Genomic DNA, 26,096 nt, shown 5'->3' on the forward strand with positions numbered 1-26,096 from the left:
TAACAGAAATAAGCTAACAGGAAACCAAGCTAACAAGGTAAGCCTAATGGAAACCCAAACTAACGGAAGCCAAGCTAACAGGAAATAAACTAACAAAAGCCAAGCTAACAGGAAAGCCAAAGCTAACAGGAAGCCAAGCTAACAAACCAAGCTAACAGGAAGTAAGCTAACAGGAAGTAAGCTAATAAGAAGCCAAGTAACAGGAAGTAAGCTAACAGGAAATCCAGCTAACAGGAAACCAAGCTAACAGGAATAAACCTAACAAATAAGCTAACAGGAAAAGTAAGCTAACAAAGAAATAACAAATAAAGCTAACAGGAAAGCCAAAGCTAACGGAAGCCAAGCTAACAGGAAGCCAAAGCTAACAGGAGCCAAGCTAACGAGGAAGCCAAGCTAACAAAAATAAGCTAACAAGGAAGCCAAGCTAACAGGATCCAAGCTAACAAGAAGCCAAGCTAACAGGAAGCCAAGCTAACAGGAAGCCAAGCTAACAGGAAGCCAAGCTAACAGGAAGCCAAGCTAACAAGAAGCCAAGCTAACAGGAAGCCAAGCTAACAGGAAGCCAAGCTAACAGGAAGCCAAGCTAACAGGAAGCCAAGCTGACTGGAAGCCAAGCTAACAGGAAGCCAAGCTAACAGGAAACCAAGCTAACAAGAAGCCAAGCTAACAGGAAGCCAAGCTAACAGGAAGCCAAGCTAACAGGAAGCCAAGCTAACAGGAAGCCAAGCTAACAGGAAGCCAAGCTAACAAGAAGCCAAGCTAACAGGAAGCCAAGCTAACAGGAAGCCAAGCTAACAGGAAGCCAAGCTAACAGGAAGCCAAGCTGACTGGAAGCCAAGCTAACAGGAAGCCAAGCTAACAGGAAACCAAGCTAACAAGAAGCCAAGCTAACAGGAAGCCAAGCTAACAGGAAGCCAAGCTAACAGGAAGCCAAGCTAACAGGAAGCCAAGCTAACAGGAAGCCAAGCTAACAGGAAGCCAAACTAACAGGAAACCAAGCTAACAGGAAGCCAAGCTAACAGGAAGCCAAGCTAACAGGAAGCCAAGCTAACAGGAAGCCAAGCTAACAGGAAGCCAAGCTAACAGGAAGCCAAGCTAACAGGAAGCCAAGCTGACTGGAAGCCAAGCTAACAGGAAGCCAAGCTAACAGGAAACCAAGCTAACAGGAAGCCAAGCTAACAGGAAGCCAAGCTAACAGGAAGCCAAGCTAACAGGAAGCCAAGCTAACAGGAAGCCAAGCTAACAGGAAGCCAAGCTAACAGGAAACCAAGCTAACAGGAAGCCAAGCTAACAGGAAGCCAAGCTAACAGGAAGCCAAGCTAACAGGAAGCCAAGCTAACAGGAAGTCAAGCTAACAGGAAGCCAAGCTAACAGGAAGCCAAGCTAACAGGAAGCCAAGCTAACAGGAAGCCAAGCTAACAGGAAACCAAGCTAACAGGAAGCCAAGCTAACAGGAAGCCAAGCTAACAGGAAGTCAAGCTAACAGGAAGCCAAGCTAACAGGAAGCCAAGCTAACAGGAAGCCAAGCTAACAGGAAGCCAAGCTAACAGGAAGCCAAGCTAACAGGAAGCCAAGCTAACAGGAAACCAAACTAACAGGAAGCCAAGCTAACAGGAAGCCAAGCTAACAGGAAGCCAAGCTAACAGGAAGCCAAGCTAACAGGAAACCAAGCTAACAGGAAGCCAAGCTAACAGGAAGCCAAGCTAACAGGAAGTCAAGCTAACAGGAAGCCAAGCTAACAGGAAGCCAAGCTAACAGGAAGTCAAGCTAACAGGAAGCCAAGCTAACAGGAAGCCAAGCTAACAGGAAGCAAAGCTAACAGGAAGCCAAGCTAACAGGAAGCCAAGCTAACAGGAAGCCAAGCTAACAGGAAGCCAAGCTAACAGGAAGAAAAGCTAACAGGAAGCCAAACTAACAGGAAGCCAAGCTAACAGGAAGCCCAGCTAACAGGAAGCCAAGCTAACAGGAAGCCAAGCTAACAGGAAGCCAAGCTAACAGGAAGCCAAGCTAACAGGAAGCCAAGCTAACAGGAAGCCAAGCTAACAGGAAGCCAAACTAACAGGAAGCCAAGCTAACAGGAAGCCCAGGTAACAGGAAGCCAAGCTAACAGGAAGCCAAGCTAACAGGAAGCCAAGCTAACAGGAAGCCAAGCTAACAGGAAGCCAAGCTAACAGGAAGCCAAGCTAACAGGAAGCCAAGCTAACAGGAAGCCAAGCTAACAGGAAACCAAGCTAACAGGAAGCCAAGCTAACAGGAAGCCAAGCTAACAGGAAGCCAAGCTAACAGGAAGCCAAGCTAACAGGAAGTCAAGCTAACAGGAAGCCAAGCTAACAGGAAGCCCAGCTAACAGGAAGCCAAGCTAACAGGAAGCCAAGCTAACAGGAAGCCAAGCTAACAGGAAGCCCAGCTAACAGGAAGCCAAGCTAACAGGAAGCCAAGCTAACAGGAAGCCAAGCTAACAGGAAGCCAAGCTAACAGGAAGCCAAGCTAACAGGAAGCCAAGCTAACAGGAAGCCAAGCTAACAGGAAGCCAAGCTAACAGGAAACCAAGCTAACAGGAAGCCAAGCTAACAGGAAGCCAAGCTAACAGGAAGCCAAGCTAACAGGAAGCCAAGCTAACAGGAAGCCAAGCTAACAGGAAGCCAAGCTAACAGGAAGTCAAGCTAACAGGAAGCCAAGCTAACAGGAAGCCCAGCTAACAGGAAGCCCAGCTAACAGGAAGCCAAGCTAACAGGAAGCCAAGCTAACAGGAAGCCCAGCTAACAGGAAGCCAAGCTAACAGGAAGCCAAGCTAACAGGAAGCCAAGCTAACAGGAAGCCAAGCTAACAGGAAGCCAAGCTAACAGGAAGCCAAGCTAACAGGAAGCCAAGCTAACAGGAAGCCAAGCTAACAGGAAACCAAGCTAACAGGAAGCCAAGCTAACAGGAAGCCAAGCTAACAGGAAGCCAAGCTAACAGGAAGCCAAACTAACAGGAAACCAAGCTAACAGGAAGCCAAGCTAACAGGAAGCCAAACTAACAGGAAACCAAGCTAACAGGAAGCCAAGCTAACAGGAAGCCAAACTAACAGGAAACCAAGCTAACAGGAAACAAGCTAACAGGAAGCCAAGCTAACAGGAAACCAAGCTAACAGGAAGCCAAGCTAACAGGAAGCCAAGCTAACAGGAAGCCAAACTAACAGGAAACCAAGCTAACAGGAAACCAAGCTAACAGGAAGCCAAGCTAACAGGAAGCCAAGCTAACAGGAAGCCAAGCTAACAGGAAGCCAAGCTAACAGGAAGCCAAGCTAACAGGAAGCCAAGCTAACAGGAAGCCAAGCTAACAGGAAGCCAAACTAACAGGAAACCAAGCTAACAGGAAGCCCAGCTAACAGGAAACCAAGCTAACAGGAAGCCAAGCTAACAGGAAGCCAAGCTAACAGGAAGCCAAGCTAACAGGAAGCCAAACTAACAGGAAACCAAGCTAACAGGAAGCCAAGCTAACAGGAAGCCAAGCTAACAGGAAGCCAAGCTAACAGGAAGCCAAGCTAACAGGAAGCCAAGCTAACAGGAAGCCAAGCTAACAGGAAGCCAAGCTAACAGGAAGCCAAGCTAACAGGAAGCCAAGCTAACAGGAAGCCAAGCTAACAGGAAGCCAAGCTAACAGGAAGCCAAGCTAACAGGAAGCCAAGCTAACAGGAAGCCAAGCTAACAGGAAGCCAAGCTAACAGGAAGCCAAGCTAACAGGAAGCCAAGCTAACAGGAAGCCAAGCTAACAGGAAGTGCCCGTGCTTCAGTAAGGGCGCTTCCTGTGATGGTGTTTTCTTGGACCGCCTCCTCTTTTCTGCACCATTGCAAGCTCCTGATGATGTGTTTATTGCTATACGTAAGACCTAGAGCTGTCATTCACCTCTCCGTGGTTGCTTTGCGCGCGCACACACATGTATATATATATATATATATATATATATATATATATATATATATATATATATATATATATATATATATATATATATATATATATATTATAGTGTAAAGTATAAACATTGGTAGTTTGAGCGACGTTGAAAAACAGTCAGTGATTTATATTCATTTTATCATTTCTTTCAATATTCTCTCTCAAAAAATACGACTGCCATATGACGATCAAAGGTTTTCTTTTTGCCATAAACATCCTGGGATGTGGCTGACGTCACTGACATTTTGACGTCACTGACATTTTGACGTCAGTAAAATTTGACAGGATATTTATTTTTTTCACTGCGTTTTATTCATTTTTTTTTTCAGTTCAAAAAAAATAAGTTCGAGAGTCATTTATTATTTACGAGTAAGTTATAGCTCTAACTTCCTTCTATGTTTCTAACTTCCTTCTATGTTTCTAACTTCCTTCTATGTTTCTAACTTCCTTCTATGTTTCTAACTTCCTTCTATGTTTCTAACTTCCTTCTATGTTTCTAACTTCCTTCTATGTTTCTAACTTCCTTCTATGTTTCTAACTTCCTTCTATGTTTCTAACTTCCTTCTATGTTTCTAACTTCCTTCTATGTTTCTAACTTCCTTCTATGTTTCTAACTTCCTTCTATGTTTCTAACTTCCTTCTATGTTTCTAACTTCCTTCTATGTTTCTAACTTCCTTCTATGTTTCTAACTTCCTTCTATGTTTCTAACTTCCTTCTATGTTTCTAACTTCCTTCTATGTTTCTAACTTCCTTCTATGTTTCTAACTTCCTTCTATGTTTCTAACTTCCTTCTATGTTTCTAACTTCCTTCTATGTTTCTAACTTCCTTCTATGTTTCTAACTTCCTTCTATGTTTCTAACTTCCTTCTATGTTTCTAACTTCCTTCTATGTTTCTACCTTCTATGTTTCTAACTTTCTTCTATGTTTCTACCTTCTGTGTTTCTAACTTCCTTCTTTGATTTTGCGGTTGCTCTAACATGCATTAGAGAAATATTAGTCATGTTAGAGAGAGAGAGAGAGAGAGAGAGAGAGAGAGAGAGAGAGAGAGAGAGAGAGAGAGAGAGAGGACGTTAAGTCTTGCACGTAAACAATATCTAGGTATAAAAGTAAGGAAGTGTTTTGTTGCATTTATGGATTTAAAAAAGGTCATATGTTAGGGTGGATAGGGAAGCAATGTTGCAGATGTTGCAAGTGTGTGTGGGAAAGGTTGCAGGTTACTGAAACCAGTGGAGAACTTTAGTGTGCAAGACGAGGCTTAGGTTACGGAATCTACGAGAGGGAGAGAGAAATTAGTTCGCAATAAAAATAGGCCTTAGGCAAGGATTTTGTGATGTTATAAGGACTTTAAATGGATGGGATTGTGAAATAAGTGAATGTTTAGGGTGTGAGGGAGAGGTGTGGGATTACAAGATGGAGAATCTAACACAAAGTGGGAGTTGTCACAGTTGCGTTTTGCTGATGACACTGTGCTTTTGTGAGACTCTGAAGAGAAGTTGCAACGGTTGGTGGACGAATTTAGGAAGTTGTGTGAAAGAAGAAAGTTAAAAGCGAACTTAGGAAAGAGTAAGGTGATAGGGATAACAAATAAAAATCTAGGCAATGAGAGAATGGACATCAGACTGGAGGGAGCAAATGTGTTTAGATATTTGTGAATAAACTGTCGGTAGACGGGTCTGTGACAGACGAGACAGTGAACCATAGAACTAACGAGGTGAACCCTAGAATTGACTAGGCTAACCCTAGAATTGACGAGGGGAACCCTGGAACTGACGATGTGAACCCTGGAACTGACTATGTGATCCCTGGAACTGACGATGTGAACTCTGGAACTGACGATGTGAACCCTGGAACTGACGATGTGAACCCTGGAACTGACGATGTGAACCCTGGAACTGACAATGTGAACCCTGGAACTGACGATGTGATCCCTGGAACTGACGATGTGAACCCTGGAACTGACGATGTGATCCCTGGAACTGACGATGTGAACCCTGGAACTGAAAATAATGTGTGGTGGATTGAGGTGTCTGTGGAGACAAAGAACCTTATCCATGGAGGCAAAACAAGAAGAATTTAACGGAGAACAGTGGAGGCTGGAGGCTGGAGGCTGGAAGCTGGAGGCTGAAGGCTGGAGGATGGAGGCTGGAGGCTGGAGGCTGGAGGCTGGAGGCTGGAGGATGGAGGCAGGAGGCTGGAGGCTGGAGGCTGGAGGCTGGAGGCTGGAGGCTGGAGGCTGGAGGCTGGAGGCTGGAGGCTGCAGGCGATAGTGAGGTCGTGGCCGAGGGCAATACTAAGTGTGGATATTATGCAGAGAATTCATAGCTTAGAGGTTAAGAGGTGCAGGGATACCCTCAATGTTATTTAGAGGGCTGAGGGATATCTTCCTATATTCTTCCTTTCATGTATCCCTCCTATCTTTCGATATCCTTCCCTTCTTGCATCCCTCCTATACTCCTATGTCCTTCCTTTCTTGTATCCCTTCAATCCTCTTCTATCCTTGCCTTCCGGAATCCCTCTTATCTTCCACTATCCCTACATTCCAGTAATCCCTCAATCCTCTTACATCACTCCTATCCTCCTCTATCCCTCCCTTCTAGTATCCCTCCTATCTTCCTATATCCCTTTCTTCCAGTATATCTCCTAACCTCCTATGTCCCTAACTCCCAGTATCCCTCCTATCCTCTTCTATCCCTCCCTTCCAGTATATCTCATATCCTCCTCTATCCCTACCTTCCAGTATCCCCCCTATTCTCTATCCCTACCTTCCTACATCAACACAGACGTCATCAAGCTCCTTGACCTCTGTGTCTCTCAGAGGTCATGGAAAAAAACGATCAGTGTGACCTCTGACCTTTATGAGGCCGTCTGTTCCTGAAGGTCACACTGAGGGAGCCTAAAGTTGACCTCACGTGACCCCCACTCAGCTGGAGTTCACACTGAGAGAAAGAGAGAGAGAGAGAGAGAGAGAGAGAGAGAGAGAGAGAGAGAGAGAGAGAGAGAGAGAGAGAGAGATAGGGAGACAGACAGACAGACAGACAGACAGACAGACAGACAGACAGACAGACAGAGTATGCTCCACTTTCTTGGATTTCCTGCCCTCCGTCTCACATGCACGTATAAGTACAAGAAAGCACCTAAATTACTTAAACGGTAATTTAAGTACTCCTTGGAATGCAGGCGAGAAAGATACATCATAATTTACACCTGGAAAATCTTAGAGGTACTATTCCCAAATCTGCACCGAGAAATCACTCCCTACGATAGCAAAAGACTCGGAAGACAGTGCAACATACAGCAAGAGGCGACATGAGTGCGCTAAGAGACAACACAAGAAGTGTCAGGGGGCCAAGACTGTTCATCTGCTTCCCAGAATACATAAAGGGGATTACCAATAATCCCCTGGCTGTCTTCAAAACCCCTGGCTGTCTTCAAAACCCCTGGCTGTCTTCAAAACCCCTGGCTGTCTTCAAAACCCCTGGCTGTCTTCAAAACCCCTGGCTGTCTTCAAAACCCCTGGCTGTCTTCAAAACCCCTGGCTGTCTTCAAGATCCCTGGTTGTTTTCAAGATCCTTGGCTGTCGTCAAGACTCCTGGCTGTTTTCAAGACTCCTGGCTGTCTCCAAGACCCCCGGATGTCTTCAAGGGCCTCGGCTGTCTTTAAGACTCCTGGCTGTCTTCAAGAATCCTGGCTGTCTTCAAGACTCCTGGCTGTCTTCAAGAATCCTGGCTGCCTTTAAGTCCTCCGGCTGTCTTCAAGAATCCTGGCTGTCTTCAAGAATCCTGGCTGTCTTCAAGAATCCTGGCTGTCTTCAAGAATCCTGGCTGTCTTCAAGATTCCTGGCTGTCTTCAAGACTCCTGGCTGTCTTCAAGACTCCTGGCTGTCTTCAAGATTCCTGGCTGTCTTCAAGATTCCTGGCTGTCTTCAAGACTCCTGGCTGTCTTCAAGACCCCTGGCTGTCTTCAAGATTCCTGGCTGTCTTCAAGATTCCTGGCTGTCTTCAAGACCCCTGGCTGTCTTCAAGATTCCTGGCTGTCTTCAAGACTCCTGGCTGTCTTCAAGATTCCTGGCTGTCTTCAAGACCCCTGGCTGTCTTCAAGATTCCTGGCTGTCTTCAAGATTCCTGACTGTCTTCAAGACTCCTGGCTGTCTTCAAGACTCCTGGCTGTCTTCAAGATTCCTGGCTGTCTTCAAGACTCCTGACTGTCTTCAAGATTCCTGGCTGTCTTCAAGACTCCTGGCTGTCTTCAAGACCCCTGGCTGTCTTCAAGACCCCTGGCTGTCTTCAAGATTCCTGGCTGTCTTCAAGACTCCTTGCTGTCTTCAAGACTCCTGGCTGTCTTCAAGATTCCTGGCTGTCTTCAAGACTCCTGGCTGTCTTCAAGACTCCTGGCTGTCTTCAAGACTCCTGGCTGTCTTCAAGATTCCTGGCTGTCTTCAAGACTCCTGGCTGTCTTCAAGACTCCTGGCTGTCTTCAAGACTCCTGGCTGTCTTCAAGATTCCTGGCTGTCTTCAAGATTCCTGGCTGTCTTCAAGACCCCTGACTGTCTTGAAGAAGGCGCTGGACAGGCACCTAAAGTCAGTACCTGACCAGCCGGGCTGTGGTTCATACGTCGATATATGTGCGGCCAGCAGTAACAGCCTAGTTGATCGGACCCTGAGCCACCACGAGGTCTGGTCATGGACCGGGCCGCCTGGGTGTTGACCACTGTGGCCCGGTCCATGATGTTCTGGAGTATACCTGATGTCCATGATGTTCTGGAGTATACCTGATGTCCATGATGTTCTGGAGTATACCTGATGTCCATGATGTTCTGGAGTATACCTGATGTTCATGATGTTCTGGAGTATACCTGATGTCCATGATGTTCTGGAGTATACCTGATGTCCATGATGTTCTGGAGTATACCTGATGTCCATGATGTTCTGGAGTATACCTGATGTCCATGATGTTCTGGAGTATACCTGATGTCCATGATGTTCTGGAGTATACCTGATGTCCATGATGTTCTGGAGTATACCTAATGTCCATGATGTTCTGGAGTATACCTGATGTCCATGATGTTCTGGAGTATACCTGATGTCCATGATGTTCTGGAGTATACCTGATGTCCATGATGTTCTGGAGTATACCTGATGTCCATGATGTTCTGGAGTATACCTCCAGAACATCACTTCATCTGAGATCATTTATTCCCAGGATGAATAAAGTCTGCAAAAGCATAATGACATCAACGAAATGAAGTCAGTTGACCAAACGAAATTGCTGGCCCACAGGTGGCCCACAGCTGGCCCACAGCTGGTCCACAACTGGCCGACAGCTGGCCCAGAATGGCTACAACTTCATCCTGTTCCATATTTGTCTCCGCTAGTAAATAAAGGTAGGAACCTTAACCTGACCTTGTAACAACCCTGTGAGAGAGAGAGAGAGAGAGAGAGAGAGAGAGAGAGAGAGAGAGAGAGAGAGAGAGAGAGAGAGAGAGAGAGAGAGAGAGAGAGAGAGAGTGAGACAGTGAGAGAGAGAGAGAGAGAGAGAGAGGCAGGCCTCACCAGCGTACCCAATGTACCCGGGTTCGAATACTAAGGTGGGGGGCTTCCTTTGATCTTTTGGTGGGGGAGAGGGGAGGGGAAGAGGATAGGGGAAGAGGGGAGGGGAGCGTGAAAGATGTGTGTATCACGTGACCACAGGCAGTACAAAGCTCAGTAGAAGTGCTCTCTCTCTCTCTCTCTCTCTCTCTCTCTCTCTCCCGGATCACAAACGAAGCACTGGGGTTCGTTCCCGGGCGGGGAAAGACAGAGGAAGTGATGTAATTGCTGCCTAACTTACATACTATCTGCTGTCTGCACCTAGCACCTGCTGTCTGCACCTAGCACCTGCTGTCTGCACCTAGCACCTGCTGTCTGCACCTAGCACCTGCTGTCTGCACCTAGCATCTGCTGTCTGCACCTAGCATCTGCTGTCTTTACCTAGCACCTGCTGTCTTTACCTAGCACCTGCTGTCTTCACCTAGCATCTGCTGTCTTTACCTAGCACCTGCTGTCTTTACCTAGCACCTGCTGTCTTCACCTAGCATCTGCTGTCTTTACCTAGCACCTGCTGTCTTTACCTAGCACCTGCTGTCTTCACCTAGTACCTGCTGTCTTTACCTAGCACCTGCTGTCTTCACCTAGCATCTGCTGTCTTTACCTAGCACCTGCTGTCTTTACCTAGCACCTGCTGTCTTTACCTAGCACCTGCTGTCTTCACCTAGCACCTGCTGTCTGCACCTAGCACCTGCTGTCTGCACCTAGCACCTGCTGTCTGCACCTAGCACCTGCTGTCTGCACCTAGCACCTGCTGTCTGCACCTAGCACCTGCTGTCTGCACCTAGCACCTGCTGTCTTCACCTAGCACCTGCTGTCTTCACCTAGCACCTGCTGTCTGCACCTAGCACCTGTTGCCTGCACCTAGCACCTGCTGTCTGCACCTAGCACCTGCTGTCTGCACCTAGCACCTGCTGTCTGCACCTAGCACCTGCTGTCGTCACCTAGCACCTGCTGTCTGCACCTAGCACCTGCTGTCTTCACCTAGCCCCTGCTGTCTGCACCTAGCACCTGCTGTCTGCACCTAGCACCTGCTGTCTGCACCTAGCACCTGCTGTCTTCACCTAGCACCTGCTGTCTGCACCTAGCACCTGCTGTCTTCACCTAGCACCTACTGTCTGCACCTAGCACCTGCTGTCTGCACCTAGCACCTGCTGTCTTCACCTAGCACCTACTGTCTGCACCTAGCACCTGCTGTCTTCACCTAGCACCTGCTGTCTTCACCTAGCACCTACTGTCTGCACCTAGCACCTGCTGTCTGCACCTAGCACCTGCTGTCTTCACCTAGCACCTGCTGTCTGCACCTAGCACCTGCTGTCTTCACCTAGCACCTACTGTCTGCACCTAGCACCTGCTGTCTGCACCTAGCACCTGCTGTCTTCACCTAGCACCTACTGTCTGCACCTAGCACCTGCTGTCTTCACCTAGCACCTGCTGTCTTCACCTAGCACCTACTGTCTGCACCTAGCACCTGCTGTCTGCACCTAGCACCTGCTGTCTTCACCTAGCACCTGCTGTCTTCACCTAGCACCTACTGTCTGCACCTAGCACCTGCTGTCTGCACCTAGCACCTGCTGTCTTCACCTAGCACCTGCCGTCTGCACCTAGCACCTGCTGTCTTCACCTAGCACCTACTGTCTGCACCTAGCACCTGCTGTCTACACCTAGCACCTGTTGCCTGCACCTAGCACCTGCTGTCTGCACCTAGCACCTGCTGTCTACACCTAGCACCTGCTGTCTGCACCTAGCATCTGCTGTCTTCACCTAGCACCTGCTGTCTGCACCTAGCACCTGTTGCCTGCACCTAGCACCTGCTGTCTGCACCTAGCACCTGCTGTCTACACCTAGCACCTGCTGTCTACACCTAGCACCTGCTGTCTTCATCTAGCACATACTGTTTTCACCTAGCACCTGGTGTCTTCACCTAGCACCTTCTGTCTTCACCTAGCACCTGCTGTCTTCACCTAGCACCTGCTGTCTTCACCTAGCACCTGCTGTCTTCACCTAGCACCTGCTGTCTTCACCTAGCACCTGCTGTCTTCACTAAGCACCTGCTGTCTTCACCTAGCACCTGCTGTCTTCACCTAGCTCTGCTGTTTTCACCTAGCACCTGCTGTCTTCACCTAGCACTTACTGCTTCACCTAGCACCTACTGTCTTCACCTAGCACTTACTGCTTCACCTAGCACCTGCTGTCTTCACCTAGCACCTGCTGTCTTCACCTAGCATTTAAGTCTTCACCTAGCACCTGCTATCCTCACCTAGCACCTGCTGTCTTCACCTAGCACCTGCAGTCTTCACTTAGCACCTGCTATCTTCACCTAGCATTTAAAGTCTTCACCCAGCACCTGCTGTCTTCACCTAGCAGTAAACAGGTACCTAGATTTTACTGTCTTCTTGTGGGTTGCATCCTGGGGAAGGTCATTGGACTACCTCAGAAAATTAGCAGCATTGACTCGCTTTCTTTGGTTATCCTGGGTTATCCTTAGTAGCCCTGGGTTATCCTGGGTTACCCTGGGTTATCTTGGGTTATGCTAGGTTATCCAGAGCTACCCTTGCTTATCCTGGGTTATCCTGGGTTATTCTGGTTTACCCTGGGTTGTCCTGGGTTACCCTTGGTTATCCTGGGTTATGCTAGGCTATCCTGAGCTACCCTTGCTTATCCTGGGTTATCCTGCTTACTATGGATTATCCTGGAATTTCCCTAGGTTATTTTGGGTTACTATGGGTTACCCTAGGTTATCCTGATTATCCTGGGTTATTACGGGTTATCCTGGGTTTTCCTGTTATCCAGGGTTATCCTTAGTTTTCCAAGTTATCCTTGTTTGCTCTGGGTTATCTAGATTATCCTGGCTTATCCTGAGTTTCCCAGGTTATCCTACGTTACTCTGAGTTATTTTGGGTTATCATGGGTTACTCTGGATAGTCTTATGTTATCATGGGTTAACCTAGGTTATCCTGGGTTACCCCTGCCTTATCCTGGGTTACTCTGGGTCACCCTGGATTATCCCGGGTTACCCTGGGTTATCCTGGGTTATGCTGGGTTATCCTGGGTTACCCTGGGTTATCCTGAGTCATTCTCGGTTACTCTGGGTTATCCTGGGTTAACCTGGGCCACCCTGGGTTATCCTATGTTATAACTGGTTTTCCTGGGTACCTGACTGGTACCTACTTGCTGCTAGGTGAACAAAATATTCTGGTGTCCGGAGACTTACCCAAATGTCTACACACGCTCATGGATCAACTTTACATACACACAGTGAAGAGGCGGGCCAGGAGCTGTGACTCGACCTCTACAATCACAATTAGGTGAGTACACACACACACACACACACACATGAGGAGAGGACCCAGTAGCAACCAGTGAAGAGGCGGGGCCAGGAGCTAGGACTCGTAGCCTGCAACCACAAATAGGTGAGTACACACACACACACACACACACACACACACACACACACACACGCACACACGCACACACACACACACACACACACACACACACACACACACACACACACACACACACACACACACACACGCACACACGCACGCACACACACACACACACACACACACACACACACACACACACAAGGGCAACAGTAACAACGGGAAGACCAGAACAAGCCCCTGGTTCACCCGACGGTGTAAGGAGGCAAAAACAAAGTGCAATAGAGAATGGAAAAAGTACAGAAGGCAGAGAACACACGAAAATAGGGAGATCAGTCGCAGAGCCAGGAATGAGTACGCACAGGTAAGGAGGGAGGCCCAGCGACAGTATGAAAATGACATAGCATCGAAAATCAAGACTGACCCGAAACTGTTGTATAGCCACATCAGGAGGAAGACAACAGTCAAAGACCAGGTGATCAGATTAAGGACAGAAGGTGGAGAACTCACAAGAAATGATCAGGAGGTATGTGAGGAGCTGAACAGGAGATTTAAGGAAGTTTTTACAGTAGAGACAGGAAGGGCTGTGGGAAGACCGAACAGAAGGGAACATCAAGAGGGAATATACCAACAAGTGTTGGATGACATACGAACAACTGAGGAGGAGGTGAAGAAGCTCTTAAGTGACCTTGACACCTCAAAGGCGATGGGACCGGACAACATCTCCCCATGGGTCCTTAGAGAAGGAGCAGAGATGCTGTGTGTGCCTCTAACCACAATCTTTAACACATCCCTTGAAACTGGGCAACTACCTGAGAAATGGAAGACAGCTAATGTAGTCCCCATATTTAAGAAAGGAAACAGAAACGAGGCACTAAACTACAGACCTGTGTCTCTGACATGTATCGTGTGCAAAGTCATGGAGAAGATTATCAGGAGGAGAGTGGTCGAACACCTGGAAAGGAACAAGATTATAAATGAAAACCAGCATGGGTTCATGGAAGGCAAATCTTGTATCACAAACCTCCTGGAGTTTTATGACAAGGTAACAGAAGTAAGACACGAGAGAGAGGGTTGGGTAGATTGCGTTTTCCTAGACTGCAGGAAGGCCTTTGACACAGTTCCCCACAAGAGATTAGTGCAGAAGCTGGAGGATCAGGCACACGTAAAAGGAAGGGCACTGCAATGGATAAGGGAATACCTGACAGGGAGGCAGCAACGAGTCATGGTTCGTGAAGAGGTATCACAGTGGGCGCCTGTTACGAGCGGGGTCCCACAGGGGTCAGTTCTAGGACCAGTGCTATTTTTGATATATGTGAACGACATGATGGAAGGAATAGACTCTGAAGTGTCCCTGTTCGCAGATGACGTGAAGTTGATGAGAAGAATTAAATCGGACGAGGATGAGGCAGGACTGCAAAGAGACCTGGAGAGGCTGGACATGTGGTCCAGTAACTGGCTTCTCGAATTCAATCCAGCCAAATGCAAAGTCATGAAGATTGGGGAGGGGCAAAGAAGACCGCAGACAGAGTATAGGCTAGGTGGACAAAGACTACAGACCTCACTCAGGGAGAAAGACCTTGGGGTGACCATAACACCGAGCACATCACCGGAGGCACACATCAACCAAATAACCGCTGCAGCATACGGGCGCCTGGCAAACCTGAGAATAGCGTTCCGATACCTTAATAAGGAATCGTTCAAGACACTGTACACTGTGTATGTTAGGCCCATACTGGAGTATGCAGCACCAGTCTGGAACCCACACCTGGTCAAGCACGTCAAGAAGTTAGAGAAAGTACAAAGGTTTGCAACAAGGCTAGTCCCAGAGCTCAAGGGAATGTCGTACGAGGAAAGGTTAAGGGAAATCGGACTGACGACACTGGAGGACAGAAGGGTCAGGGGAGACATGATAACGACATACAAGATACTGCGGGGAATAGACAAGGTGGACAGAGATAGGATGTTCCAGAGAGGGGACACAGGGACAAGGGGTCACAACTGGAAGCTGAAGACTCAGACGAGTCACAGGGACGTTAGGAAGTATTTCTTCAGTCATAGATTTGTCAGCAAGTGGAATAGCCTAGCAAGTGAAGTAGTGGAGGCAGGAACCATACATAGTTTTAAGAAGAGGTATGACAAAGCTCAGGAAGCAGAGAGAGAGAGGATCCAGTAGCGATCAGTGAAGAGGCGGGGCCAGGAGCTGAGTCTCGACCCCTGCAACCACAATTAGGTGAGTACAATTAGGTGAGTACACACACACACACACACACACGCACACACGCACACACACACACACACACACACACACACACACACATCGACCGTCTACCCTCGAGGTAGGATGACTCCAGAAAGAAGAAACACTTTTACCGTCATTCATTCAGTCACTGTCTTGCCATATTAGTGTTGACATCACAATTCAGATGACCCTCTGAACGGCACCATCCTCCAGCCTTCCTTCAGAATATAGGCACTGGACTTCCCACCAACAGGACTCAAATCTGCCTAACCAGTTTCCCTGAATCCTTCCATGTTACGTTACTCACACTCCAACAGCACTTCAAGTCATAAAAATCACTTGTCTCCACTCACTCCTCTCTAACATGCTCGTATTACGTTGCTTTTTTATATCTATTCTAATTATTTTCTTTTTTCATAACCTTCCAAATTCATCCATCAACCTTTGTAACTTCTCTTCAGATTTTCTCAAAACAACTGTGTCATCGACAATAAGCAATGGCGACAACATTACTTTGAATCCACTTCGTTATTTTTCTAACCCCACACTTCCCCCTATCACCCCAACATTCACTTCTCTTACCTCCTTTATAAATATGTTGAACAACCGTAGTGACATAAGACATCCTTGTCTAAGGTGTACTTTTACTGGGAAATAATCTCCCTCTCTCCTACACACTCTAACCTGAGCCTCACTATCCTCGTGAAAACTCTTCACTACTTTCATCACCTACCATACATTTGCAACATCTGCTACATTGCCCCCTTATCTATCTTATCATACACCTTTTCCAAATCCATAAATACAACAAAAACTTGTTTACCCTTATCTAGACACTGTTGACCTATATGTTTCACTATAAACACTTGGTCTACACACCTCCTACGCTTGCTAAAGCCTCCTTGTACATCTGTGTTCCTGCTCTCCGTCTTAACCTCAATTCTTTAAAATAATAACTATCATATATTTTTGCCTAGTATATTCGACAGGCTGATTATCCTATAAATTTTAAACTCTACCCTTTGCCCTCATACAAAGGAAGTATGAATGTTCTCTGTCAGTCCCAAGGTCCCTTCCCTTCTTTCATATATTTATTAAACAAAAGCACCAGTCACTCCAAAACTATACCCCTACCTACTTTTAACATTTCTGTCTTATCTCATCTATTCCAGCTGCTTTACCACCTTCCATTCTACCCACTGTGTCACGCACCTACACTCACAATTGCCTCTTCCTCACTCCTACAAGATGTTATACCTCCCTGCCCAATGTATGAAATTGCTGCCTCGTATTCAACATTAATATGCGCTCTCTCTCTCTCTCTCTCTCTCTCGCTCGGTCACTGAATATATATATATATATATATATATATATATATATATATATATATATTTTTTTTTTTTTAAAATATAGGATGGGGTCCACCTCTGGTGTAAATTGTGGGACCCATAGCCTCGGAGAAGTGGATAAAAAGGCTTCAAGGAAGAATATTTGGATTTCTTCCTGAAGCCATTTGAATATTCCACTTCCCCTACCACCCCATCTTTTGAACTATTTTTTTTTTTTTTTACCAATAGGAATATTTTATTACATAATATGGCACAGAAGATTTAAGAGATACATTGTTGATATAAAGGTGGCATATACGGTACATGTTGTTACGTGTGTATCACCGATTATAAGGCGAAAATCTCATCCAGCTCCTCAGAGCTGGGGCGTGTGCCCAAAATGCAGCATGCATTACCCCTTTGAACAGCCGCACTGAGCCGCTGGAACAGAAAACTAGCTGCCCTGGGATCCCTAGTTACCCTGATGAGTCTTTTTCCCAACTCCTTAAGGAAATTAGATGCACTCTTTCCCCATGAGCCAAGGGTCTCTGAGCCTATGGGAACAAACATATAATGATGGGCAAGTTCTCCATATTTTCTAGACTTTTGGGACTCCCTAAAGCTGGCAGCTGCCCCTCCTTCCTCCCTGGTGTATTGGAGATAGGTATCAGCCAAGGTAGATGCACATGTATAGTCCCACACCACCTGCTTCCCATCTGTCCAGGCTTGAAGGGTGATACCATCTGGACGCTTCTGGCTGCCATCAGATCTGCATAGTTGGGGTGGCTCCCTTACTGCTGGGCATCCAGCTGTTGTGAGGCTCCTCTTGATAATGTTATTAACCTCCTCATGTCTTGCAATCTTTCCCTCGGATTTACGGCACACAAGACCATGGTACCCGAATCGGTCTGCTGCTTCACTGCCACAAATACACCTGTGTTCGGCGAGAATAGGGGCGGCAAGTCGAAGGGCAACACCGATGCGGATGGTCTGTGGGTCGAGGCGTGTGCCAAGGCTGGAGTTGGGAACAGCCAACAGAAAGTCCCCAGCATGAGGGGCTCTCACTGCCAGGAGGCGGGCTCTATCCTTCCCTGACACACTCTGAAGCATCGTTGAGGCTATATTTTCCACTATTGGACCATCCCAGTGCGATTGTTTGTAGTTGTTGGGGGGAGCAGGTCTGGTTTCTGAGCCCGTTAGATTATCCCAGATCATTGCTCCGTCAATGAATTTTTGGTCCTGGGCTCCAATCTTGTCCCTAAGATGTTCAGGGAGAATCGCTGCTACAAGCTCTCTGGATGCAATACACGAGGACAGAAAAGCAGGTAACGCAATCTGTGATGACTTGCGGACACCAATGCCTCCTAGTCTGACTGGAAGTGTAGCTTGGTTCCACTGCCCGTCTTCTAGAGTAAGGTTAAGTACTTTCGTAAAAATCTGCCTCAGAATACTGTCATATTCGTGCAGTATAGGGTTATCATATGAAGGTGCACATCTTAGGAAATATGTCAACCTGGGCAGACTCAAGCACTTTGTGAGAAGGTACAAGGCATCGTGGGTGTCCAGATTGCCTATTCGTTGTTCCATTCTCCTTAACTCTTCCAATTTCTTCCTGAGAATTGTGTCAATGGCATTGCTTCCCAGAGGTGCTCCTAGCAAGACACTATTTGTGGGGGCAATGACTGCTGCTCCTGGTAGTTTTGATCTCACTGCATTTATCACTTGTTGACTGACTGAGATGATTTCACATTTGGATGGATTCAGGATGAGACCCATTTCCTGTCCCCGTGTCATTACCTGTGTAAGGTCATGTAGGAGGGACTCCTTTGTACCTGCTAGTGTGCCATCATCTAGGAACCAGATGTTTAGCTCGCTGGTCAGTCTGACTGTGATTTCCCTAACTGCAATACAGAAGAGAAATGGTGCAAGAGGATCTCCTTGTTGGACACCCTCCGATGATGTGATTTCATGCTCTCCAAAGAGAAGCATTGATTCCTTGCTATAACCAGCTGAAACAAAAGGGAAGAGACCAGGGAAATGTTCTTGTACTGCTGCTAATACCACGTCTCTTTTCAGGAGATTGAACGCATTCTTGAAATCTAATTTTACCACTGCATTGTCCTCAGGCAGGTTGTTGATATATGCCCTTGTTGCATGAACCGCTGCTTCACTTCCTTGAGAGACCCCAAAGCCAAGCTGGTTTGGTTGAAGCATCAAGGCTGCCTGTGCACGAATACTTCGGACAGCAGCTTTGGATACGAGGCGGCGTAACGTGTTGCCTACTGCAATTGGCCGAATTCCTCCATCCTTCTTTTTAAGTGCACAAAGTGTTGCACCAAAAAAGAAAGGTCTAATTTCATCAGGAATCAGACCAGCCAAGGAATTGTTGACGAACCTTGTGATCTCTGAAAGCAGTGTCTCTGCAATTTCCCCAATAACTGGATTAACCATTTCCTTTAAATGCTGTGGCCTTATTCCAGTGTAACCCCCAGCAGAGCCAGATGGGAACGACATTATTGCTTTGTAAATGTCTGAGTCTTCCACAATCAATGGTTCCATAGTGGGGACAGAGGTGTTGGAACTGTTGGTGCCACTGGTTTCCCTGGCAGGGTGCTTTCCTCTAAGTGCTTCAGCCGTGTCAGCATCCCTGGGAGCAACTGTATCTTCACTGGTAATAATTCTGATTGCCCCCACTGTGTTGCCCTCTTCAATTTTCTTGCTCACCTGGACTCTGACTTTTTCACTGTCAGTAGAGTGAGTGGGGGTTCTGCCTCTCCCTTTTTTGTGTTGACGGGGAAGGTGAATGAGGTTATCAACTCTAGGAAAATCTCTTAAGGATTTAATTATCATTGAGGCTAGCCTCTTTCCCCTTCTTTCCGGCACAGCTAAGCAGACATTGCCAAAAAGTAGCAGGTTGTGCCATGCCTTGATGGTTGGTGGAGCATTTAAGATAGTGGAACCATCGTTTACTTTTTTCAGGAGGTCTGTAAGTTTCCCAGCTGCGTGTGGACGGGCTGCTTTGGGAATATGTGTGAGTGTCCTCGTACCTGTTGCTTTGATTGCTTCCGAGAGATTGTCTGATGAGATAAAATCTGTTGGAGTGGGTTCAGGTGCCTGAGGTGGCTCTGGATCATCACTTTCCACAGGAGGACATCCTGAACCAGGGCAACTACCGTGTTTGCGGAGGAAACCATTAGAGTTGAGACAACGAAGCTGTAAGCATGACCGACACTTGCCTCTCCTAGTATTGCCAGCCGTGCCATTTCCCTGGCTGCTTGCTTCCTCCTGGTTGGCATCCATCTGCTAGACTAGACAATAGGAGTGGAATATGACATGCTGGGTGGGTATGGTGCGTGGGAGGTAGTGAACTTGACCGTGGTGGCCTGGTGGAGTTTGAGGGGCCGGGAGGGGAAGGGGAAAACTTCCCTTGGGAATTAGGTGGGGGAGGCGAAGGTTGAGTGGGGTTATCCCGGGGAGTACAATACACATGGACTTGCACACTATATATTGTTCACACTGTCTTACACTACACATATATATATATATATATATATATATATATATATATATATATATATATATATATCTGTTTACCTGGTAGTTGGTTCTGGTGCCGCTAACTGAGAGTGGCGCTGCTCATCAACTCACCCTGAAAGAGAAAGAATTTTTTAAATTTTTTGTTCTTAAATTTGCTGGAGAGCGGTAAACCCGAGTGGGTCATCCAGCGCTGTTTGTACATCTCTCGGAAATTTAACTTACATATTCATACACATCAGCTCATCCAGCACAAGTGACAGCAACAGTGACTTCAGGACTATTAAAACAATAACAGTGACTTCAGGACTATTAAAACAGTAACAGTGACTTCAGGACTATTAAAACAGTAACAGTGACTTCAGGACTATTAAAACAGTAACAGTGACTTCAGGACTATTAAAACAGTAACGGTCACTTCAGGACTATTAAAACAGTAACAGTGACTTCAGGACTATTAAAACAGTAACAGTGACTTCAGGACTATTAAAACAGTAACAGTGACTTCAGGACTATTAGATAGTAACAGTGACTTCTAGACTATTAAAACAGTAACAGTGACTTCATGAATTTTAATAGTAACAGTGATTTCACGACTATTAATATAGTAACAGTGACTTCAGGACCATTAAAAAAATAAAAGTGACTTCAGGACTGTTAAGATAGTAACAGTGACGTTAGGACAATATAAAACAGTAACAGTGACTCTAGAACTATATAAAACAGTGACTTCAGGACTATATAAAAACAATGACTTCAGAACTCTATAAAACAGCAACAGTGACTTCAGAACTCTATAAAACAGCAACAGTGACTTCAGAACTCTATAAAACAGCAACAGTGACTTCAGAACTCTATAAAACAGCAACAGTGACTTCAGAACAATACGAAACAACAACAGTGACTTCAGGACAACATGAAACAACAACAGTGACTTCAGGACAACATGAAACAACAACAGTGACTTCAGCACAACATGAAACAACAACAGTGACTTCAGCACAACATGAAACAACAACAGTGACTTCAGGACAACATGAAACAACAACAGTGACTTCAGGACAACATGAAACAACAACAGTGACTTCCGGACAACATGAAACAACAACAGTGACTTCAGGACAACATGAAACAACAACAGTGACTTCAGGACAACATGAAACAACAACAGTGACTTCAGGACAACATAAAACAACAACAGTGACTTCAGGACAACATGAAACAACAACAGTGACTTCAAAACAACATGAAACAACAACAGTGACTTCAAGACAACATGAAACAACAACAGTGACTTCAGGACAACATGAAACAACAACAGTGACTTCAGGACAACATGAAACAACAACAGTGACTTCAACACAACATGAAACAACAACAGTGACTTCCGGACAACATGAAACAACAACAGTGACTTCCGGACAACATGAAACAACAACAGTGACTTCCGGACAACATGAAACAACAACAGTGACTTCCGGACAACATGAAACAACAACAGTGACTTCCGGACAACATGAAACAACAACAGTGACTTCCGGACAACATGAAACAACAACAGTGACTTCCGGACAACATGAAACAACGACAGTGACTTCAGCACAACATGAAACAACAACAGTGACTTCAGGACAACATGAAACAACAACAGTGATTTCCGGACAACATGAAACAACAACAGTGACTTCAGGACAACATGAAACAACAACAGTGACTTCCGGACAACATGAAACAACAACAGTGACTTCCGGACAACATGAAACAACAACAGTGACTTCCGGACAACATGAAACAACAACAGTGACTTCAGCACAACATGAAACAACAACAGTGACTTCAGCACAACATGAAACAACAACAGTGACTTCAGGACAACATGAAACAACAACAGTGACTTCAGCACAACATGAAACAACAACAGTGACTTCAGCACAACATGAAACAACAACAGTGACTTCAATACAACATGAAACAACAACAGTGACTTCAGCACAACATGAAACAACAACAGTGACTTCAGCACAACATGAAACAACAACAGTGACTTCCGGACAACATGAAACAACAACAGTGACTTCCGGACAACATGAAACAACAACAGTGACTTCAGCACAACATGAAACAACAACAGTGAATTCAGGACAACATGAAACAACAACAGTGACTTCAGGACAACATGAAACAACAACAGTGACTTCAGGACAACATGAAACAACAACAGTGACTTCAGCACAACATGAAACAACAACAGTGACTTCAGGACAACATGAAACAACAACAGTGACTTCAACACAACATGAAACAACAACAGTGACTTCAGCACAACATGAAACAACAACAGTGACTTCCGGACAACATGAAACAACAACAGTGTCTTCAGCACAACATGAAACAACAACAGTGACTTCAGGACAACATGAAACAACAACAGTGACTTCAGGACAACATGAAACAACAACAGTGACTTCCGGACAAAATGAAACAACAACAGTGACTTCCGGACAACATGAAACAACAACAGTGACTTCAGCACAACATGAAACAACAACAGTGACTTCAGCACAACATGAAACAAAAACAGTGACTTCAGGACAACATGAAACAACAACAGTGACTTCAGCACAACATGAAACAACAACAGTGACTTCAGCACAACATGAAACAACAACAGTGACTTCAGGACAACATGAAACAACAACAGTGACTTCAGCACAACATGAAACAACAACAGTGACTTCAGGACAACATGAAACAACAACAGTGACTTCAGGACAACATGAAACAACAACAGTGACTTCCGGACAACATGAAACAACAACAGTGACTTCAGGACAACATGAAACAACAACAGTGACTTCAGCACAACATGAAACAACAACAGTGACTTCCGGACAACATGAAACAACAACAGTGACTTCAGGACAACATGAAACAACAACAGTGACTTCAGCACAACATGAAACAACAACAGTGACTTCAGCACAACATGAAACAACAACAGTGACTTCAGCACAACATGAAACAACAACAGTGACTTCCGGACAACATGAAACAACAACAGTGACTTCAGGACAACATGAAACAACAACAGTGACTTCAGCACAACATGAAACAACAACAGTGACTTCAGCACAACATGAAACAACAACAGTGACTTCAGCACAACATGAAACAACAACAGTGACTTCAGGACAACATGAAACAACAACAGTGACTTCCGGACAACATGAAACAACAACAGTGACTTCAGGACAACATGAAACAACAACAGTGACTTCAGCACAACATGAAACAACAACAGTGAGGTAAATATTAGTATAATAAGCCTCCAGGAGCGGAGTGACTTACTATCGACCAGTGAAGAGCCTGGGCCAGGAGCTATAACTCAACCCCTGCAACCACAATATAAATGAGTACACACACACACACCAACACACACACACACACACACACACACACACTCACACACACACACACACACACACACACTCACACACATCGAACACAGACAACAGGTCCGAAGGAAGCATGGAAACTAAACTGTATGCAGAGGTCCTGTCAAACCCACATGGGGCCAAAACAAAGACAGGGAGCACTCTAGGACAGAAAGAGAGGTTGGAAGACACTGATGGAACTAGGACATGTGCAAGGACCTTACCAGATACCTGTGGGGGCCAGGAGCAAGTGAGCAGGAAGGATAAACCAAGAAGCATAGGGGCCATAACGAGGGAAGGGACTGAAGGAAGGAACACTCCACGGGAAGGAACTAAAACACATCAGAGGATGCAATGGGAGTCACAGTGGGAGGTGGAAAGGGAGAGATCCGTGTTTGTCTATGGGCTAGACGAAGCTAAAGGGGAAACTTATGATGAAAGAAAGCAGGAGGAGAAAAAAGCGATTGAAGACATCATGAAGGTGATAGGCGAGGGGGACATGACCCAGGTGGCAAATTTTCGGAGAATTGGGTGGTTCACAAAGAAAAGGAATCGGCCTCTCAAAGTAATTTTCAAGGCAGAATCAACCCGAACCATGATCCTGCAGGAGAAAGCACGGCTGAGAGGCAAGCAGGAGTTCCGGAGTGTGTACCTCGACCGAGACAGAACACAGGACGAAAGGAAGACAATGAAAGAGAGAGTTCAAAAACGAAAGGAGAAATGGGAGGAAATGAAAAAGGAGAGCAGAATAACCCAGGATCAAGTGGAAGGACAAGCGCACCCCCCAGAAACACCTGCAGAAGGACTCCAGCCACGACACCCCCAAGGCAACTGAACATTCCAAACCAACCATCACACACCGATCCCTCTGTTTCCACCCCCCGCACCACAGTTACAGTATTAGAACAGAAGTTGAAGGTTTGGTACACAAATGCAGATGGATTAACGAATAAACATGAGGAATGGCAAGAAAGAATCAATGAGAAGTCCCCAGACATCATAGCAGTTACAGAAACAAAACTCATGGAGACAATAACAGATGCAATCTTCCCACCAGGATACCAGATCATGAGGAAAGATAGAAGGGGTAGGGGGGGAGGTGGGGATGCTCTGCTCGTAAAAAACAGATGGAAATTCGAGAAAATGGAAGGAATAGATGAGACAGGAGAAAGAGACTACATAGCAGGTACACTTCAGTCTGGGGAACACAAAGTGGTCATTGCAGTGATGTATAATCCACCACAGAACTGCAGGAGGCCAAGAGAGGAATATGAAGAGAGCAACAGAGCAATGGTGGACACACTTGCTGAGGTGGCAAGAAGAGCTCACTCCAGCAGAGCAAAGTTGCTGGTTATGGGGGATTTCAACCACAGGGAGATTGACTGGGAAAACCTGGAGCCACATGGGGGTCCCGAAACATGGAGAGCCAGGATGTTGGACGTGGTGCTGGAAAACCTCATGCACCAACATGTTAAGGACACTACCAGAGTGAGAGGGGAGGATGAACCAGCAAGATTGGACCTTGTGTTCACCCTGGGCAGCTCAGACATTGAGGACATCAAGTATGAGAGTCCCCTAGGAGCTAGCGACCACGTGGTTCTGTGCTTTGAATACATAGTAGAGCTGCAAGTGGAGAGAATAACAGGAGTAGAATGGGAAAAGCCTGACTATAAAAGAGGGGACTACATAGGGTTGAAGAACTTCATGCGGGAGGTCCAGTGGGACAGAGAACTGGCAGGAAAGCCAGTAAATGAAATGATGGAATATGTAGCAACAAAATGCAAGGAGGCAGTGGAAAGGTTCATTCCCAAGGGCAACAGTAACAACGGGAAGACCAGAACAAGCCCCTGGTTTACCCGACGGTGTAAGGAGGCAAAAACAAAGTGCAATAGAGAATGGAAAAAGTACAGAAGGCAGAGAACACACGAAAATAGGGAGATCAGTCGCAGAGCCAGGAATGAGTACGCACAGGTAAGGAGGGAGGCCCAGCGACAGTATGAAAATGACATAGCATCGAGAATCAAGACTGACCCGAAACTGTTGTATAGCCACATCAGGAGGAAGACAACAGTCAAAGACCAGGTGATCAGATTAAGGACAGAAGGTGGAGAACTCACAAGAAATGATCAGGAGGTATGTGAGGAGCTGAACAGGAGATTTAAGGAAGTTTTTACAGTAGAGACAGGAAGGGCTGTGGGAAGACAGCACAGAAGGGAACATCAAGAGGGAATATACCAACAAGTGTTGGATGACATACGAACAACTGAGGAGGAGGTGAAGAAGCTCTTAAGTGACCTTGACACCTCAAAGGCGATGGGACCGGACAACATCTCCCCATGGGTCCTTAGAGAAGGAGCAGAGATGCTGTGTGTGCCTCTAACCACAATCTTCAACACATCCCTTGAAACTGGGCAACTACCTGAGAAATGGAAGACAGCTAATGTAGTCCCCATATTTAAGAAAGGAAACAGAAACGAGGCACTAAACTACAGACCTGTGTCTCTGACATGTATTGTGTGCAAAGTCATGGAGAAGATTATCAGGAGGAGAGTGGTCGAACACCTGGAAAGGAACAAGATTATAAATGAAAACCAGCATGGGTTCATGGAAGGCAAATCTTGTATCACAAACCTCCTGGAGTTTTAT

Source organism: Cherax quadricarinatus, chromosome 26 (assembly GCF_038502225.1).
Source record: "Cherax quadricarinatus isolate ZL_2023a chromosome 26, ASM3850222v1, whole genome shotgun sequence".
In the NCBI taxonomy this organism is placed as follows: domain Eukaryota; kingdom Metazoa; phylum Arthropoda; class Malacostraca; order Decapoda; family Parastacidae; genus Cherax; species Cherax quadricarinatus.